At 44.8% G+C, this 18068-nt stretch overlaps 1 protein-coding gene across 1 annotated transcript in view; it reads right to left on the bottom strand.

Annotated features, from left to right (window-relative positions):
• LOC122547595 (uncharacterized) overlaps positions 1–18068 on the bottom strand; it is a 715380-nt gene that overhangs the window by 402010 nt on the left and 295302 nt on the right.

Below are 18068 nucleotides of genomic sequence, written 5' to 3'. Positions count from 1 at the left end.
GGAGATGTTCCCTAAAGCGATCTGCTCAATGTAGAGGAGACCGCATCGGGAGCAATGGATACAATAAATGATATTGGTGGATGTGCAGGTAAAACTTTGATAGATGTGGAAGGCTCCTTTAGGGCCTTGGATGGAGGTGAGGGAGGAGGTGTGGGCGCAGGTTTTGCAATTCCTGCGGTGGCAGGGGAAGATGCCAGAATGGAAAGGTGGGTTGTAGGGGGGCGTGGACCTGACCAGGTAGTCACGGAGGGAACGGTTTTTGCAGAAGGTGGAAAGGGATGGGGAGGGAAAATACCCCTGGTGGTGGGGTCTGTTTGGAGGTGGCAGACATGTTGGCAGATGATTTGGTTTATGCGAAGGTTGGTAGGGTGGAAGGTGAGCACCAGGGTGGTTCTGTCCTTGTTACGGTTGGAGGGGTGGGGTCTGAGGGCAGAGATGCTGGATGTGGACGAGATGCGTTGGAGGGCATCTTTAACCACGTGGGAAGGAAAATTGCAGTCTCTAAAGAAGGAGGCCATCTAGCATGTTCTGTGATGGAACGGGTCCTCCTGGGAGCAGATATGGCGGAGGCGGAGGAATTGGGAATACGGGATGGCATTTTTTCAGGAGGTAGGGTGGGAAGAGGTGTAATCCATGTAGCTGTGGGAGTTGGTGGGTTTATAAATGTCGGTGTCAAGTCAGTCATCATTAATGGAGATGGAGAGGTCCAGGAAGGGGAGGGAGGTGTCAGAGATGGTCCAGGTAAATTTAAGGTCAGGGTGGAATATGTTGGTGAATTTGATGAATTGCTCAACCTCCTCACGGGAGCACGAGGTGGCGCAAATGTACTCTTCAATGTAGCAGAGGAAGAAGTGGCGAGTGGTGCCGGTGTAATTACGGAAGATGGACTGTTCTACGTAGCCAACCAAGAGACAGGCATAGCTAGGGCTCATACAGGTTCCCATGGCTACCCCTTTGGTCTGGAGGAAGTGGGAGGATTCGAAGGAGAAATTGTTAAGCGTGAGGACCAGTTCGGCCAAACGAATGAGAGTTTCGGTGGAAGGGTACTGTTGGGGATGTCGGGAGAGGAAGAAACAATGGCTTGGAGGCCCTGGTCATGGCGGATGGAGGTGTAGGGGGATTGGATATCCATGGTGACGATGAGGCATTGGGGGGCAGGGAAACAGAAGTCTTGGAAGAGGTGGAGGGCATGGGTGGTGTCTCGAACGTATGTGGGGAGTTCCTGGTCTAGGGGGGGATAGGACAGTGTTGAGATAGGTATAAATGAGTTCAGTGGGGCAGGAGCATGCTGAGACAATGGGTCGGCCAGGGTGGTCAGGCTTGTGGATCTTGGGATGGAGTTAGAACTGAGCAGTGTGGGGTTCCCGGACTGTGAGGTTGGAAGCTGTGGGTGGGAGATCTCCTGAGGTGATGAGGTTCCGTATGGTCTGGGAGGTGATGGGGGGGTGGGGTCATGGTCGAGCGAGCAGTAGGAAGATGTGTCCTCGAGTTGTAGTTTGGCTTCAGTAGTGTAGAGGTCAGTGCGCCAGACTACCACTGTGCCCCCTTTATCTGCTGGCTTGATAGTGAGTTTGGGATTGGAGCAGAGGGATTGGAAGGCTGCGCATTGTGAGGGTGAGAAGTTGGAGTGGGGGAGGGGGGTAGATAGGTTGAGGTGGCTAATGTCTCGGCGGCAGTTGGAAATGAATAGGTCGAGGGCGGTAAGAGGCCAGCACAGGGTGTCCAGGTGGATGCAGTGTGTTGGAGGTGGGCAAAGGGGTCCTCGGAAGGTGGGCAGGAGTCCTGATTGTGAAAGTAAGCTCGGAGGCAGAGGCGGCGGAAGAAATGTTTGACGTCATGGCGTGTGTTAAATTCATTGATGGGTGGATGAAGGTGAGTCCTTTGCTGAGGACTGATCGTTCATCCTCAGTGAGGGGTAGGTCTGGAGGGATGGTGAAAACTTGGCAGGGTTGGGAGCTGGGACCTGATGTGCGTCTGGAGCTGGGAATCGGGGCGGAGCCTGTAACTGGAGTGGGGGAATGGGGGTGGAGTCATCAACAGGGGTGGTGTTCCCCTCAGGGTTCTGGGCAGCAGGGACGGTGACAGTGGGATCTGAGGGGGCTGTGTCAGCAGAATGCAGATGAGTGGCGTTGGGGGCGGAAGTGGTGGCAAACACAGCAGTTGGGGTGGGGCGGAAGTCACTAAGCATGTGACATCAGCGATTATGTGAGGGGCAGAAGTGATGTCATGTGTGGTGCATGAGGAATTGTGAGGGGTAGAAGTGGCTGTAGGAGCGGCCATGATGGGGGCGGAAGTGACATCATCAATCAGCGTGGGGGTGGCAGCTGCACCCGCCACATGGCTAATGGCGTCCGAGCAGTTCCAGAGGCCAGGGGAATCTACTGGAATGTTTGAGGAGCGCTGGTTATGGAGGTGGGTAGATAAAAGTTTGTTGTACTTATAGTTTCTGATTCTAATCCAGAATTTGAAAGTGATGGGTCAACTGATCATTTCTGTCATGATCCGATAATACTTAACCATGTTTGAAACCATTCAGTTGGTGCAAACTGCAATGTCGGTGGAATCACAGATATCACTTATCCCAAGTTATTGCTTTCCCATCATTATTTACAGTGAAATAATCCTTAAGTCACCCCAACGAATATGACTTTGATAAAAATCATTACTCTCACACTCTGTGCAAGGAGGCAAAAGTGAGCACTGCAGATGCTCCAAACTTCCTGCTCAATACCATCCACATGACCTGTCCTACCTGCCAATCTCCCTTCCCACCTATCCGCTCCACCCACCCCTCTGACCTATCACCTCCATCTCCACCCCCATTCACCTATTGTAATCTTTGCTGCCTGCCTCCATTCCTGCTGAAGGGCTTTTGCCCAAAGCATCGATTTTCCTGCTCCTCGAATGCTGCCTGACCTGCTGTGTTTTCCAGCACCATTCTAATCGAGACTCCGTGCAAGGAACCAATTCAGATTTTGTCAACGTTTATGCTTATGTAATTATAATTTATATTGGAGTGCAGTATTAAATTTGAAAATATTTTCTTCAATCAAATCAACATCAGCGATTCACTAGAGTGAAAACAAGATTTCTGAAAACATTATTTCATCAATAAATCCAAAAGAGTAAACCTGTTCTCATTTTATTTGTAAATTTCTCCAGAATGTGTATCCTTATACCTCGCATTCCAACTTCATCTGGATTATTTTATTTATTTGAGCATGGCTGATATATTTCTCAGTCCCCATTCTCTTGCCTTCTCCCTGTAACCCTGGTCCCTTTACTAATCAAGAAGCTGTCCATCTCTGTCTTAAACACACACAATGACTTGACTTGATTTCCACATCATTCTGCAACAATGAGTTTGACATTAAAAACCCTCTGGCTGAAGAAATTCCTCCTCATCTCTGTTATAGAGTCAAAGAGTCATAGAGATGTCCAGCATAGAAACAGATCCTATGGTCTAACTCATGCATACCAACCAGAGATCCCAAAGTAATCGAGTCCCATTTGCCAGCATTTGGCCTGTTACCCTCTCAACACTTTCTATTCATATAACTATCCAAAGTGTCTTTTTTTATAATATATTTTTATTAAGAAAAAATAGATTTTTAAATATTCCAACAAATACAAAACAATGCAATTCAAAACAGTACAAAAATAATACAAAACTAAATCCAAATGATAAAAAAATTCCCCAACCCACCCTCCTATACGAATGTATAAACATATATAAAGAAGTATAAAATGAAAAGAAAACCTAAGCTAGCTATTTAACTAACTAAATAAATACCTAACAACAAACAAATAAATAGTAATAACTCAGCCCAGCCAAACAAAACACTCATACATTCACAGTTCCGCCTCCCTGGATATTGGACTCATGAAACACAATCCTTATGGCTATATAAAAGCCCTTGTTAGTGTGGCAGATAAATCTGTGTCCACGTATTTCAAAAAGGGTTGCCATGTCTTGTAAAAATTCTCAGTTTTGTGATGTACCATATTTGTTAGAAAATCCAGGGGAATATGGTCCATAACAATCTTCCGCCAACCTGACAGGCCTGGGGGTTTTTCTGATATCCAACCTAGCAAGATATTCTTCCTTGCACAGAATGTAAGAATATTGAAAAGTTTTGCCTTATGCGAGCCTGCAGGAAATACAAAGGGTAGGCCCAAAAGGAGTGAAATAGGGTCCTTCTCCACCCCTACACCTAAAATCCTCTCCATTGCACCCACCACAGTGCTCCAATATGTTTGAAGCCTGTCACTAGTCCAAAGACAATGGATAAGAGTACCCGTACAGATCTTGCACTTGGGGCATGCTGAAGATACCCCTGGTTTAAATTTTGACAAATGGTCTGGGGCTAAGTGGACCTGTGGAGAATCTTCAACTGTAAAGCATGGGTCCTATTGCAAATTGATATCTTCCTTGCATTCTCCTAAATATCTTCCCATGCCTCTGAAGAAACTTCAACACCCAGCTCTCCCACGTCTTGCAGAGTCGATCCGACTCATCTGAGGTGGTACCCCCAATTGGTGATATAGAGTACTGACAGAGAGTGTACTCTTAGCCCTTAGTACCCCTCTTTCTATGTCAGATTTGTAGGGATCAGCCAAAAGTGTGGTCCTTTTTTAAATAAAATCCCTAACTTGAAAAAACAAAAGCGGTCTCTATTAGGTAACTCGTACTTCCGTACTAACTGATCGAAGGACATCATTACATCTCCCTCAAATAAATCACCCATGCAAGATCTACCCCTATCTGCCCAACGTTTAAATCCTGAATCTATCATACCTGGTTGAAAATTCGGCATACCCACTAAAGGTGTAAACAAAGATGTTTTGCTAATATTACCTTCCCTCTGCCGTATTGCCCTCCATGCTTTAACAGGGATGACTATTGGGTTATGGCAATATTCCCTAACTGTCCTCACCTTGTCCAAAAACAGCAAACTGGTAAGGGGGCACCTTGCCTGGGAGACTTCGATATCTCGCCATATTGAAAGAGGGTCCCCACAAACCCAATCACTTACGTAGGTCAAAAGCGAGTTTAATTGGTAATTTTTATTATCCGGAAGGTCTACTCCCCCCAATCTGTGAGGCAACTGCAGTTTGGCTAATTTAATGAGGGGCTGTTTATGGTGCCAGATAAAGGAGCTGAACCAACTGTTCAGTCTCCTGACTGTTTGTTTATTGAAAATCAAGGGGAGCATCTGTATAGGGTATAGCAAATGAGGGAGAATATTCATCTTAATAAGTGCTATCCGACCCAACCATGAGACTGGAAGTACCTCCCATCTTTGGAGATCTTGTTTAATTTTTTCAAATAATTGAGTAAAATTGGCTTTGAACGGCCAATCCAGAACTGGAGTAATGAATTCACCCAAATACACAAAACCTCCCTGTGACCACCTAAATGGGAATCGAGGGCCACTCTCAAGAGCCAACTGAGCTGAAAATGTGTTGCTGGAAAAGCACAGCAGGTCAGGCAGCATCCAAGGAACAGGAGAATCGACGTTTCGGGCACAAAATGTTGATTCTCCTGTTCCTTGGATGCTGCCTGACCTGCTGTGCTTTTCCAGCAACACATTTTCAGCTCTGATCTCCAGCATCTGCAGTCCTCACTTTCTCCTCAAGAGCCAACTCTTTTGTAAGACCACCCATAGGCATAGCCTCTGATTTAGCAAAATTAATCTTATACCCTGAAAAAGCACCAAATGCGTGAATGCATTGTATCAGGTAAGGCACTGAGACTACTGGATTTGTCAAGAAAATTAGAACATCATCTGCATACAGCGAGATCTTATGTAATTTTGACCCCACTTCTGGAGCTGATATATTGAGATCCCCATGAATGGCCTCTGCGAATGGTTCAATCACCAACGTAAAAAGTAATGGTGAAAGGGGACAGCCCTGCCGGCTGCCCCTACAAATATTAAAATTGCTTGATCATACCCCGTTGGTAATGACCACAGCGAGAGGTACACTGTAGAGAACCTTTACCCATCTTATGAAAACTTCGCCCAGACCAAACCGGTCTAGAGTATAGAAAAGATACGGCCACTCAACTCAGTCAAATGCCTTCTCTGCATCTAAAGTAATCACCAATCCCTGTATGGACTGCTGTTGGCATACTTGAATTACGTTAAGCAGCCTCCTAATGTTATTGGAGGATCTGCGATCCTTATGAAGACCGTCTGAACCTCTTTAATAATAGAGGGTAACACAATCTCCAGCCTTAACGCAAGAGCCTTAGAGAGGATCTTAAAGTCCACATTTAAGAGCGAGATGGGCCTATATGAAGCACAGTCTTCCGATCCTTCCCTCTTTTAAGGATAAGTGAAATATTGGCCTCTCTCAGAGATGGTGGGAGACAAACATAACTGTTTGAATCATTAAACATATTCAGCACTGGGCCTGAAAATATACTTATAAATTCCTTATAGAATTCACTGGGAAGTCCATCAGGACCGGGCGCCTTTCCACTCTGAAGTTGCGTCACAGTTTCCTGCACTTCTTGCTCTGATAGTGGGGCATTGAGAAAGGACCGTTGTTCAGGAGTCACACCAGGGAGTTTCAGATCTCTAAAAAAGGATTCCATTTTGGCCTGTCCCTCCTCACAATTCTCAGACTGATATAACTTAGAGTAGAATCTCTGGAACACCACATTAATCTTTTTAGAATCACATGTTAGGTTCCCAGACCCTTCCCTAATCGCTGAAATGGTGTGTGGGGCACTTCTCTTTCTGGCAAGGAACGCTAAGTATTTGCCTGGCTTGTCACCATGCTCGTATAACCTTTGCTTTGCAAAAGCCAGCTCCTTCTTTGCCGTCTGCGTGAGCATGGAATTTAGTGCAGACCACAGTGCCGTAATCCTCTGTAGTTTGACCAACAAGGGTCTACCAAAATAGGCCTTCTCGGCTGCCTTCAACCATGCTTCAAGGAGACGTTGTTGCTCACCCTTCTGCCGCTTCCTACTTGTGGAATATGAAATAACTAACCCTCTGGCATAAGCTTTAGCAGTTTCCCAGAGAACAGATGAGCTATCAACCAAGCCTATGTTGATGTCTAGGAATGCCCGAAAGTCCCTGGAGAAATACTCCACAAACTTGCTCTCCATGAGAATAAAGGGGTCCATTTGCCAGTACCTTGAATCCACTGTAACATCCTTAATTTTGAACCATGAGGTACACTGGAGCATGATCAGAGATGGCAATATTACCAATCGTACAGGATGCCACCAGATCCAGGGTTACTGCAGGGGTCAGAAAAAAAATCAATCCTCATGTGACATTTGTGCGGATTGGAGAAAAATGTGAAATCCCGACCTGTAGGGTGAAGACACCTCCAGATGTCCACCAATCCTAATTCCCCACACAAACCCAATAACTGTTTAGTTTGTTCAGAGGGTATCGAGGGACCTTTAGGCAACCTGTCTACTGTGGGGTCCATGAGGCAGTTAAAATCTCCCCCTATAATGATGTGCCGAGACTTGAGACTTATCAGTTTAGAAAAAGCATCTACCAAGAATTTAAGAGGATGAGCTGGGGGACATTAAACATTTAAAATGCCATATTCTTCCCCAGTTATCTCGGATTTAAGAATTACAAACTTCCTGTATGTGTCTTTAACACATTCCAACAATTTAAATGAGAGATTTTTCCTTACCAATATAGCCACTCCCCTACTTCTGGTGTTAAATGATGAAAAATAAACTCGGTCAAAGCCATTCTGCTGTAATTTCAGATGCTCCTTGTCATCCAAATGTGTCTCCTGTAACAAAGCAATATCCACCTTCTCCTTTCTAAGATTCAAGAATACCTTCTTCCTCTTAATTGGTGAGTGACTTCCCTTGATATTGCAGGTACACCACTTAATCAAATCATTAGCCATAATCTTCTGCAATTAAATTTAAATTCCAGAGAGGAGGAACCCGATCGACAAATTGCTGAGCCTTAGTGTCGCAAGGTCCACCAAATATAAAAACGACATAAACTAAAATCACTACATTTAACAAACATACAAAATTATTAAAAATAAAAAACACCAAAAACCAGAAAACAAACCAACATATAAAGCGCCAATAGCGCTAAGTAGGGGAACTCACCCCCTGCCCAGAGGGGGCAACTACCCATCCCAAACTGCCCATAAATAGGCATCTAACCATCTCAACCACCTTTACTTCTCCCAGCTAGATCCGCATCGCAAGCACAAGCTAAAAAGCATAAACACCCCATAGAATATCAATATGAAGAAAAAATCTTTTTTAAAAAAAGGGGGAATAAACACCCCCCCATCGTTTGGTATGTCCTAACTTAGAAATTTAAAATGTACATCTTAACCACAACCAGACATAGTTTGAGCCAAATTATTATCAATAGAGTCAAAAAAAGAGGAAAGTCAAAGCTCCAACCAGATTTCCTCCGTTTCTTTTATGGAATGATAAACACATATCCAAGCAACAATATTTATAGATACTACAATTGTTTAAATTAGGTTAGTTTGTCCATAAAGTCTCTTGCCTTCTCCGGTGTGTCAAAGAGATGCACGGATCCATCTAAGGTGATTCGCAGCACTGCCGGATATCTCAGGGAGTACTGAATCCCAAGCTCCTTCAATCTTCTCTTGACACCATCATACAATTTTTGTTTCTGGATCACTGCCGCTGAAAACTCCTGAAAAAACATGATCTTAGACCCGTCGTAAATTAGGGCCTTTGGATCCTTCCCCTGGAGTCTGGAAGCCTCCATGACTCTCTCCATATCCCGGTAATGATGGAACCGCAGGAAAGGACAAGGGCGTTGACCCAGACCCGACCTCCGTGCAGCGACCCAGTGAGCCCTCTCCATCTTCAATCCTCTCAAGCCAGTCTCCAAGTCAAGGAATTGAGGAAGCCAATCTTCAACAAATTCCACAGGCCGCTCACCTTCTTTACCCTCAGGCAGACCGATGATCCGAATGCTTTTTCTCCTACCCCTGTTTTCAAGATCATCCACTTGGTCATGCAAATTACGAACCTTCGTCATCAGGGCTTGGATCTCATCCTTGAATGAACTGGCATCAGCTTCTACCACTGTGACCCTGTGCTCCACCTCATCCGTCCTCTTCTCCAGGTCTCCCAGCTGCTGCTCAAGCTTCTGCAGCATGAGAGAGACTGGAGCCATCTTCTCTTCAATCTGTTTCCCCAACATCTCGCGAGATTTTGAGAGCTGGTTCACCAGGTCCTGGAGAGTAATCGGCTCCGAGGCTGTTGCAGGCTGAGCTGCAGGCCCGGCCTCAAATGCTCCTCCTCTCTTTTTAGGCATTTCTGGACAGCTGAAGATACAGGTAAGTCATTTTTTTAATGTTTCTTGGGGCTCCGCAATCTTTCCAACGCCCCAAGAAATCCTGATGACCTGGGTTGGTTGTTAAAGGACCATCCTGCTCCTGCTGCGATGCGAAGCTCTGCAGTGTAATTTTCTCAAATCGCCGCCATCTTAGATCTCCCAAAATGTCTTTTAACTTTGTAATTTTACGAGCCTCTGCCACTTCCTCTGGCAGGTGATTACACATTTATTTTAAAACATTGCCCTTGATGTGCCTTTTTTTTCATATCGATATTTTTATTGGAAGAAGTAGATTTTTTTGTAAAATTACAAAATTACAATCACAATAAACCAACAAAAAACACTACTCTACATATAAAAAAGAAGAAACAACAATGCAAATGAAACACAACTATGCTCATGTGCAAACTGAACAAATCAGTGAATGCAATTAATAAATAAAACAGCTCAGCACAATGAAACATTAGCTCCTGACCTCTGAGAGCATTTAGTATTACACGTGAACTTATTTGAAATTCTTCCTTCAAGAGCATCAAGTTCACTAAATCAGATTGTCATGGTGACACAAAAGCCCTAGTTAAGGTGGCAGATAAATCTACATCCAGGTCAACCAAAAAGGACTGCCATTTCTTATACAAATTTTCAGCTTTTTGGTGTACCATATTCGAAAGAAAATCCAAAGGAATATGTTCCATAATTAGTCTACACAAACCAACAGACCTGGGGGGCAGTTTTCAGAGATCCAACACATCACAATTCTTTTCCTTGCATGGAAAGTGAGAATATTAAGAAGCATTCTTCCCAAGAGCATCAATAAAGAAAAATTGGGGAGGGCCAGGAGAAGGGAGATAAGGTCTCTCTTAACATTGATCCCCAAGAACCTCTCTTTTACTCCTGCCACAGCACTTCAATATCTGCCTGAAGCAAGACCACAGACAAGGAGTGAGAGTACCAATACTTACCTTACACTGAGGACAGAGGGAAGATACTCCCACCTTAAATTTTGTGAGATGCTCTAGGGCCGAATTGGCCATGTGCAGAATCTTTACCTGAATGGTATGCGTCTGTTACAGATTGAAATCTTCCTTGCATTTTCACAAATGTCCTCTCATGTCTCCATAGAATCTCAACCCTTAGCTCTCTCTCCCAGAATTCAAAACAGCTCAACGTCTTCTGAAAGATCACTCCCTAATATATGATAAACAGCACTAACATGGAGAGTACTTATAGCATGAAACACCTTCTCCTCTGTAACAGATCTGCAGGAGTCGGTCAAAAGTGTAGTGCCTTTTTGAATAAAATCCCTGACCTGAGAAAAAAACGAAAAAGTTCACTCCAAGCCTAACCATATTTACGGGTTATTTGGTCAAAGGTCATCATTATTTCACCTTCACATAAATCACCCAGACAGGAGATTCCACTAGCTTCCCAAAGCTTAAACCCAGGGACCATTATCCTCGACTGAAAACCAGGCATACCAGCTACAGGGGTAAGAAAAGATGTTTTGGATATGCTATCCTCACACTGCCACATTCCATCCATGCTTTGACAGTATTAATAATTATCAGATTATGAAAATATTCCAGAATGTCTTCAATTTATCAAAGAACAGCAGGCCAATGAGAGGGAATTTTACCTGGGAAGCCTCAATATCTAGCCATATTGATCCTGATCCTTACAAGCCCAGTCACTAACAAAAGATAAAAGAGCAGTTAGTTGATATCTTTTAAAATTGGGAGGTCCACCCCCCCAAACCATGGGGCAACTGCAATTTAGCCAGCTTAATGAGAGGCCACGGGTGGCTCCAGACAAAGGAACTAAACCAGCAATTAAGTCTCTGGAATGTTTGCATAGGAAAAAAACTAAGGGGAGCATTCAGAAAGGGTATAGCAAAGACGGAAGGACATTCATTTTAATGAGAGCTACTCAGTCTCACCAGGATGTTGGAAGCACCACCCATTGCTGAAGAATTTGCTGAATCCTGTCAAGCAAATGGGCAAAATTGGCCTGAAGCAACTGTTCAATGACAGGAGTAACAAAGATGTCACAATAAAGAAACCCCACGCCCCCCAACCCCGTGACCATTTGAAGCAGAACCATGAATCACCCTCCACATCAGATAATTGCCGTAGAATTCCTCACTTTCTTGCCCCCCCCCCCAACATAGGTGTACCCTCTGATATGAGAAATTAATCTTATATCCTGAAAAGGAGCCAAACAAATTGATATATTGTATCAGATGGTGTACTGAGACCACTAGATTTGACAAAAAAACAAAAACATCATCCACGTATAACATGTTCTTATGCGATTTTGATCCTACTTCTGGGGCAGCTAATGAAAATCCCTGTGAATACCCTCTGCCAGTGGCTCAGTCACCAATGTAAAAAGTAGTAGTGAGAGGGGAAGGCCTTGTCGACTGTCCCCACAGATATTAAAATTACAAGGTCTCACACCATTGACAAGAACCACCACGAGAGGATCACGATGGAGGACCATCACCCACCTAATAAAAACCTCCCCTAAACCAAATCTTTCAAGGGTATAAAAAAGATATGGCCACTCGACCCAATCAAATGCCTTTTCTGTATCCAAGGAGATCACTAATCCCTGAAATGACTGCTGCTGACACACTTCAATCATATTCAGTAGCCTCATGACATTATTGGAGGATCTATGGCCTTGTATATAACCAGTCTGGTCATCTTTAACAATGGAAGACAGCACAGTTTCCAATCTTAATGCAAACACCTTGGACAAGATTTTAAAATCAGAATTTAAAAGTGAGATGGGCCTACAGGGAGGCAGATTCCTCGGTGGTCTTCCCCTTCTTAAGGAGAAGAGAAATACTTGCTTCTCTCAAGGATGGTGTGAGGTAATCGTGGCTGTATGTATAACATCGGCCCCAATAATATATCTATAAATTATTTGTAAAACGAATGAGGAAGACCGTCAAGACCAGGCACCTTCCCACTCTACATCTGCTTCATAGCCTCCTGTATCTCTTGCTCTGTTAAAGGGGCATTAAGGAATGCCGAGGAGAAAGTGAGGACTGCAGATGCTGGGGATCAGAGCTTAAAAATGTGTTGCTGGAAAAGTGCAGCAGGTCAGGCAGCATCAAAGGAGCAGGAGAATCGATGTTTCGGGCATAAGCCCTACTTCAGGAATGAGGAGGGTGCGCCAAGCAGGCTAAGATAAAAGGTAGGGAGGAGTGACTTGGGGGAAGAGCGTTGGGAATGCGATAGGTGGAAGGAGGTTAAGGTGAGGGTGATAGGCCGGAGAGGGGGTGGGGGCGGAGAGGTCGGGAAGAAGATTGCAGGTCAAGAAGGCGATGCTGAGTCTGAGGGTTGGGACTGAGAAAAGGTGGGGGGAGGGGAAATTAGGAAGCTGGCGAAATCTGTATTCATCCCTTGTGGTTGGAGGGTTCCTAGGCGGAAGATGAGTTGCTCTTCCTCCAAACATCGTGTTGCCATGGTCTGGTGATGGAGGAGGCCAAGGACCTGCATGTCCTTGGCGGAGTGGGAATGGGAATTAAAGTGTTCAGCCATGGGGCGGTTGGGTTGGTTGGTGTGGGTGTCCCAGAGGTGTTCTCTGAAACGTTCCGCAAGTAGGCGGCCTGTCTCCCCAATGTATAGGAGACAACGGCGGGTGGAGCGGATGCAGTAAATGATGTGTGTGGAGGTGCAGGTGAATTTCTGATGGATATTGAAGGATCTCTTGGGGCTTTGGAGGGAAGTGAGGGGGGAGGTGTGGCCGCAAGATTTGCATTTTTTGCAATTGCAGGGGAAAGTGCCGGGAGTGGAGGTTGGGTTGGTACGGGGTGTGGATCTGACAAGGGAGTCGCGGAGGGAGTGGTCTTTCCGGAATGCTGATAGGGGAGGGGAGGGAAATATATCCTTGGTGGTGGGGTCTGTTTGGAGGTGGCGGAAATGACGAAGGATGATCCGGTGTATCTGGAGGTGAGTGGGGTGGTCGGTAAGGACTAGTGGGGTTCTGTCCTGGTGGTGATTGGAGGGGCAGGGTTCAAGGGCAGAGGAGCAGGGAGTGGAGGAGATGCGGTGGAGAGCATCATCAACCACGTCTGAGAGGAAATTGCGGTCTTTGAAGAAGGAGGCCATCTGGGATGTTCGGTAATGGAATTGGTCCTCCTGGGAGCAGCTGTGGCGATGGCGAAGGAATTGGGAATTGGGAATATGGGATGGCGTTTTTACAGGGGGCAGGGTGGGAAGAGGTGTAATCTAGGTAGCTGTGGGAGTCAATCGGTTTATAGTATATGTCCATGTTGAGTCGGTCATTAAGGAATGACGTCTGTTCAGACGTAATACCTGGAAGATCCAGGTTCTTAAAGAAATACTCCATCTTTGCCCTCAAAACATTCAGACTGGTACAGTTCAAAATAAAATTTCTGAAATGCAGCATTGATCTTTTTTAGAATCACATGTAACCATCCCAGTCCCGTCCCTAATTGAAATAATCGATTGGGAGGCATTCTTTCTCCTGGCTAGATATGTTAGATACCTGCCCAGCTTGTCACCATGCTCAAATAGTCTTTATTTCACAAAAGAAAGTTCCTTCTTTGCTGTCTGCGTGAGCATGGAGTTCAAGATGGACTAAAGAGCTGTAACCCGCTGCAGCTTAGCCACTGAGGGCCGATCACAATATACCTTCCCTGTTGTTTTTAGCTGTGCTTCAAGCAGGTATTGATGCTCCCCCTTCTGTCATTTCTGACACTGTCTAACAACATGTTAACATCGAAAAGGAAGAATTCGACTGATCAATTGCTGAGCTTAAACAAAAAAAACCTCATGAAGCCTAAAAAATAGAGAAACTAAAACTACTACATATAGCAAAAAAACCGACAAACCGAACACTTAGTGAGGGGCTGTACCTCATGCCAACGGGGGCACTTACATATCTCAACAACATATTCATAACTCCTTCTAGTTTGAGCCGCATCCCAGATTCAAGCCAAGAAAGGAAAGAAGAAAAAAGTAATATTAACAGGAAATTCAAAGTAGGCTCTGCACCCATCCCCAAATATTCATTAATACCCATTGATATCAGAAAAAAATTCAACAACACTTTCTTTCAGAAAAGGAGAGAGAGAGAAGAAGAGCCACTATTGTCCACATCCTTTAAATCATCCAGTCTATTTTAAAACATCCAAACATTTTTTCACTTTTTCTGAAGAGTCAAGGAAGTGCAAAGACCCATCACAAATGAAACAAAGGATAACTCAAGGAATATTGAATACCGAGGTTTCTCAGTCTTCTCTTGGCTTCATCAAAGGAGTCCCTTTCATGAATCACAGCCACAGAAAAGTTCTGGAAGAACATTATCCTGGAACCTTTGTGAGTTAAGTCTTGTGGATCCTTCCACTTCATTCTGGAGGCCTCCATAACTTTAACTTTGTCCCTCTAACTGTGGAGTTGCACGAGGACCATGCAAGGGTGCTTGTCCAAACCGAGCCTACACACCGTGACCCGATGAGTCCTCTCAGCTTTCACCCGGCGTGATGGAATCTCCAAGCCGAAAAATCGCAATAGTCAGCTTTCAAAGGAGCTCGCTGACTGATTGTCCTCCGCTCCCTCTGGCAACCCAATGGTGTGGATATTTTTCTACCTACCTCTTATCTTGAGGTAGTCGACTTGTTCCAGTTCAGTAAGGAGCAGCTTCTCAAGAGCTCAAATCTGTTCCTTTGAAGAGTTCATCGCGGTCTCAGAAGCTGTGAGCCTTCATTCAATCTTCTCCATTTGGCATCCAAGGCCTTCCAACTGCTCCTCGTGCTTGTGGAGCATTGCCGAGATCGGTTCTAGCCTACTGCAGAACTTCTCCTCGATCAACAACTTGATCATTTCTCATTGTTTCACAAACTCTGCAGCCAGGGCCTGATGGGTGAGTGACTCTGACAGACTAGTGGAGGGGGCTGCAGGTGCGGCCATGTGCATGTTTGACATCTCCGGTGAGTTGGGTCTTATTCAAACCTTTACAATTTGTCATATTTCTTTAATAGAACAGACTTTGTAAAAATTGGTAGAGGTTCAAAAGCTCTTTAAATGCTGATTCTCACAAAGATAACTTCAGTGGGGATGATGAAGGTGTTACTTTGCCTGAGTTGAGATGCCGAGCTCAGCAAAGCAGACCTTTCCGATCGCCACGATCTTGGATCCCCCAAGGTCCCTTTTCAATCTTTCCCCTCGCACCTTAAACCTGTGCCCTCTAGTTTTAGACGCCTCTACCCTGGAAAAAAGACCAGGGCTATTTACTCTGTCTGTGCTCTGCGTGATTATATAAACTTCTGCAAGTCATCCTCAGACTCCAGACCTCCAGGGAAAATAGCCACAGCCTATTCAGCCTCTCCCTACCAGTCAAAGCCTCCAATCCTGGCAACAGCCTTGGAAAGCTTTTCTCAACATTTCCATCTTTCGATAGCCGTGAGACCAGAATTGAATGTGACTGATTTTTTTTGAAGAAGGAACGAATAGGATTGATGAAGGCGGAGTGGTGGATGTGATCTATCTGGATTTCAGTAAGGCGTTCGACAAGGTTCCTCATGGTATACTCGGTAGCAAGATCAGATCACATGAAATACAGGAAGAACTAGCCATATGGACACAGAACTGGCTGGAAAGTAGAAAGCCAAACACTTAACTCCCCCTCCCAGTGCACCAAGGACATGCAAGTCCTCTGCCTCCTCCACTGCCAAACTCTAGCCACCCTTTGCCTGGAGGAGGAACGCATTATCTTCTGCCTTGGGGACCTCCAACCACACGGGAACAATGTAGATTTCACCAATTTCTTCATTTCCCCTCCTGTCACCTTTTCCCAATCCAACCTTCCAACTGAGCACCGCCCTCTTGAACTGTCCTACTTGTCCACCTTCCTTCACAACTCTCTGCTCCACATTCCTTTCCAAACTATCGCCATCACCCCGCAACCTCCATCTACCTATCACATTCCTGTCTAGCTTCTCACCAGCCCCTCCCATCTCCCATTTATCTCTCAGCCCCTTGGGCCATGCTCTCATTTCCTGATGAAGAGCTTATGCTCAAAACGTATGTTGCCTGACTGGCTGTGCTTTTCGAGCACACTTTTTGACTCTAAACTCCATCATCTGCAGTCCTCACTTTCTGCTTTAAACCATCTTTGCAGAAACTCTCCACCATCATGTCTCTCCCAGACACCATTTCCCTCCACACCTTCCGAGCACATGCCTCATCAGTTGTCTCACCTTCACTGTTATCTCTCTGCTCCTCAACTGCTTTTCCTCCTCATGCCATCAACTTGCATCCTCCTCTCCTCTTCCATGTCTTCTATCCAAATATATATCTGTTGTCAGAGCTCTGATTGTCCTACTCATCACACTCACCAGTTCTCCAAACATAGTGGGTTCTCTCCATTACCTCTTAGTCCAGCATTTCTTCATATCATCTGTTATCTTTGTGATCATTTACATGCTATTTCATGTTACCACAATGATTGCATCTTCCCCAGCCTCACATGATGGCTTTCCCCTCCTTCCCACACTGTTTTTGGTGATTCATGAAAGTGATCAGCCGAGATAACTCCTCCGCAGCATTTAAGAACTGTTGTGGCAGCAAATTTCAAATATCACACAAAACATAAAGAGGCATTTTCAAATATAATTGATAAAATAAATGACAGCATGAGTATAAATAACTATGTTACGTAAATTACTCCAGCTCCAGCGTAGCTGACATTGGATCTGAACACAGCAAACCCTTGGCTCATCCTGTCTGAGGGCCGGACCAGTGTAAGACTCAGAAACAAACGACAACCTAACATCCCGGAGAGATTTGTCAACTGGCTCTTTGTCCTGGGATCAGAAAGATTGATATCAGAGAGACATTACTGGCAGGTGGAGGGAGAAAACAAGACTGAGTGGATTCTGGAAGTGGTCTCAGGGTCTTTGGAGAGGACAAAAGGAAGTTAGTTTCAATGCTGACACTGGCCAATGAATTATGCAGCTTTTTCCTGGAAAAGGTTATTTTGTCAACACCACCATCTTCTCGACCCCTCTCATCCCGAAAGCTAAATGCCAAAATATTGGTGTTTTCCTGGATTGTGAGAATGGACAGGTGTCATTTTACAATGCAGGCAACATGTCCCATTTCCACATTTTCACCTAAACTTTCAATGAGAGGATCTTTCCCTTCTTCAATCTGGGATCTGAGGAATGTGGAAAGAACTCAGCACCACTGACAATCTGTGATATTCAAGATCGTTCACAGGTCCTGCATGTAATTCCACACCATCTTAATTTTCCGTGCCAGCCATAAACTGATGGAGATTTGTCTTCATCAGCCTTAAGTAAATATTTTATCTTTTTTGTAATAAAGAAACACTGATTGACAAGACACTGATCAATGCTGTTGGAAGAGTAAAACACAAACTGCGATAGAATAAAAACCAAAAGAACTGTGGATGCTGCAAATCAGATTCAAAAATAGAAGTTGCCAGAAAAGCTCTGGAGGTCTGGCAGCATTTGTGAAGATAAATCAAGATTTCGGGAAAGATGCTGCCAGACTTGCTGAGTTTTTCCAGCAACTTCTGTATTTATGAAACAGATGAGTTGTTTGCAAAGCCAGCTCTCAGAGGGACCTCATAAAGTAACTTGTAGGTTCCTTACTATCAGCTGCCCTTGCATTTCTGGGTATCAGAAGTCACAGATTTGGAAGGTGCTATCGATTAAGATTACCAAGGACAACCTACAGTTAT

This window comes from Chiloscyllium plagiosum, unplaced genomic scaffold (assembly GCF_037043375.1).
Source record: "Chiloscyllium plagiosum isolate Xiang-an unplaced genomic scaffold, Cpla_swu_hap1 HiC_scaffold_35, whole genome shotgun sequence".
Classification (NCBI taxonomy): domain Eukaryota; kingdom Metazoa; phylum Chordata; class Chondrichthyes; order Orectolobiformes; family Hemiscylliidae; genus Chiloscyllium; species Chiloscyllium plagiosum.
This window is presented reverse-complemented; position numbering and strand designations above follow the sequence as displayed.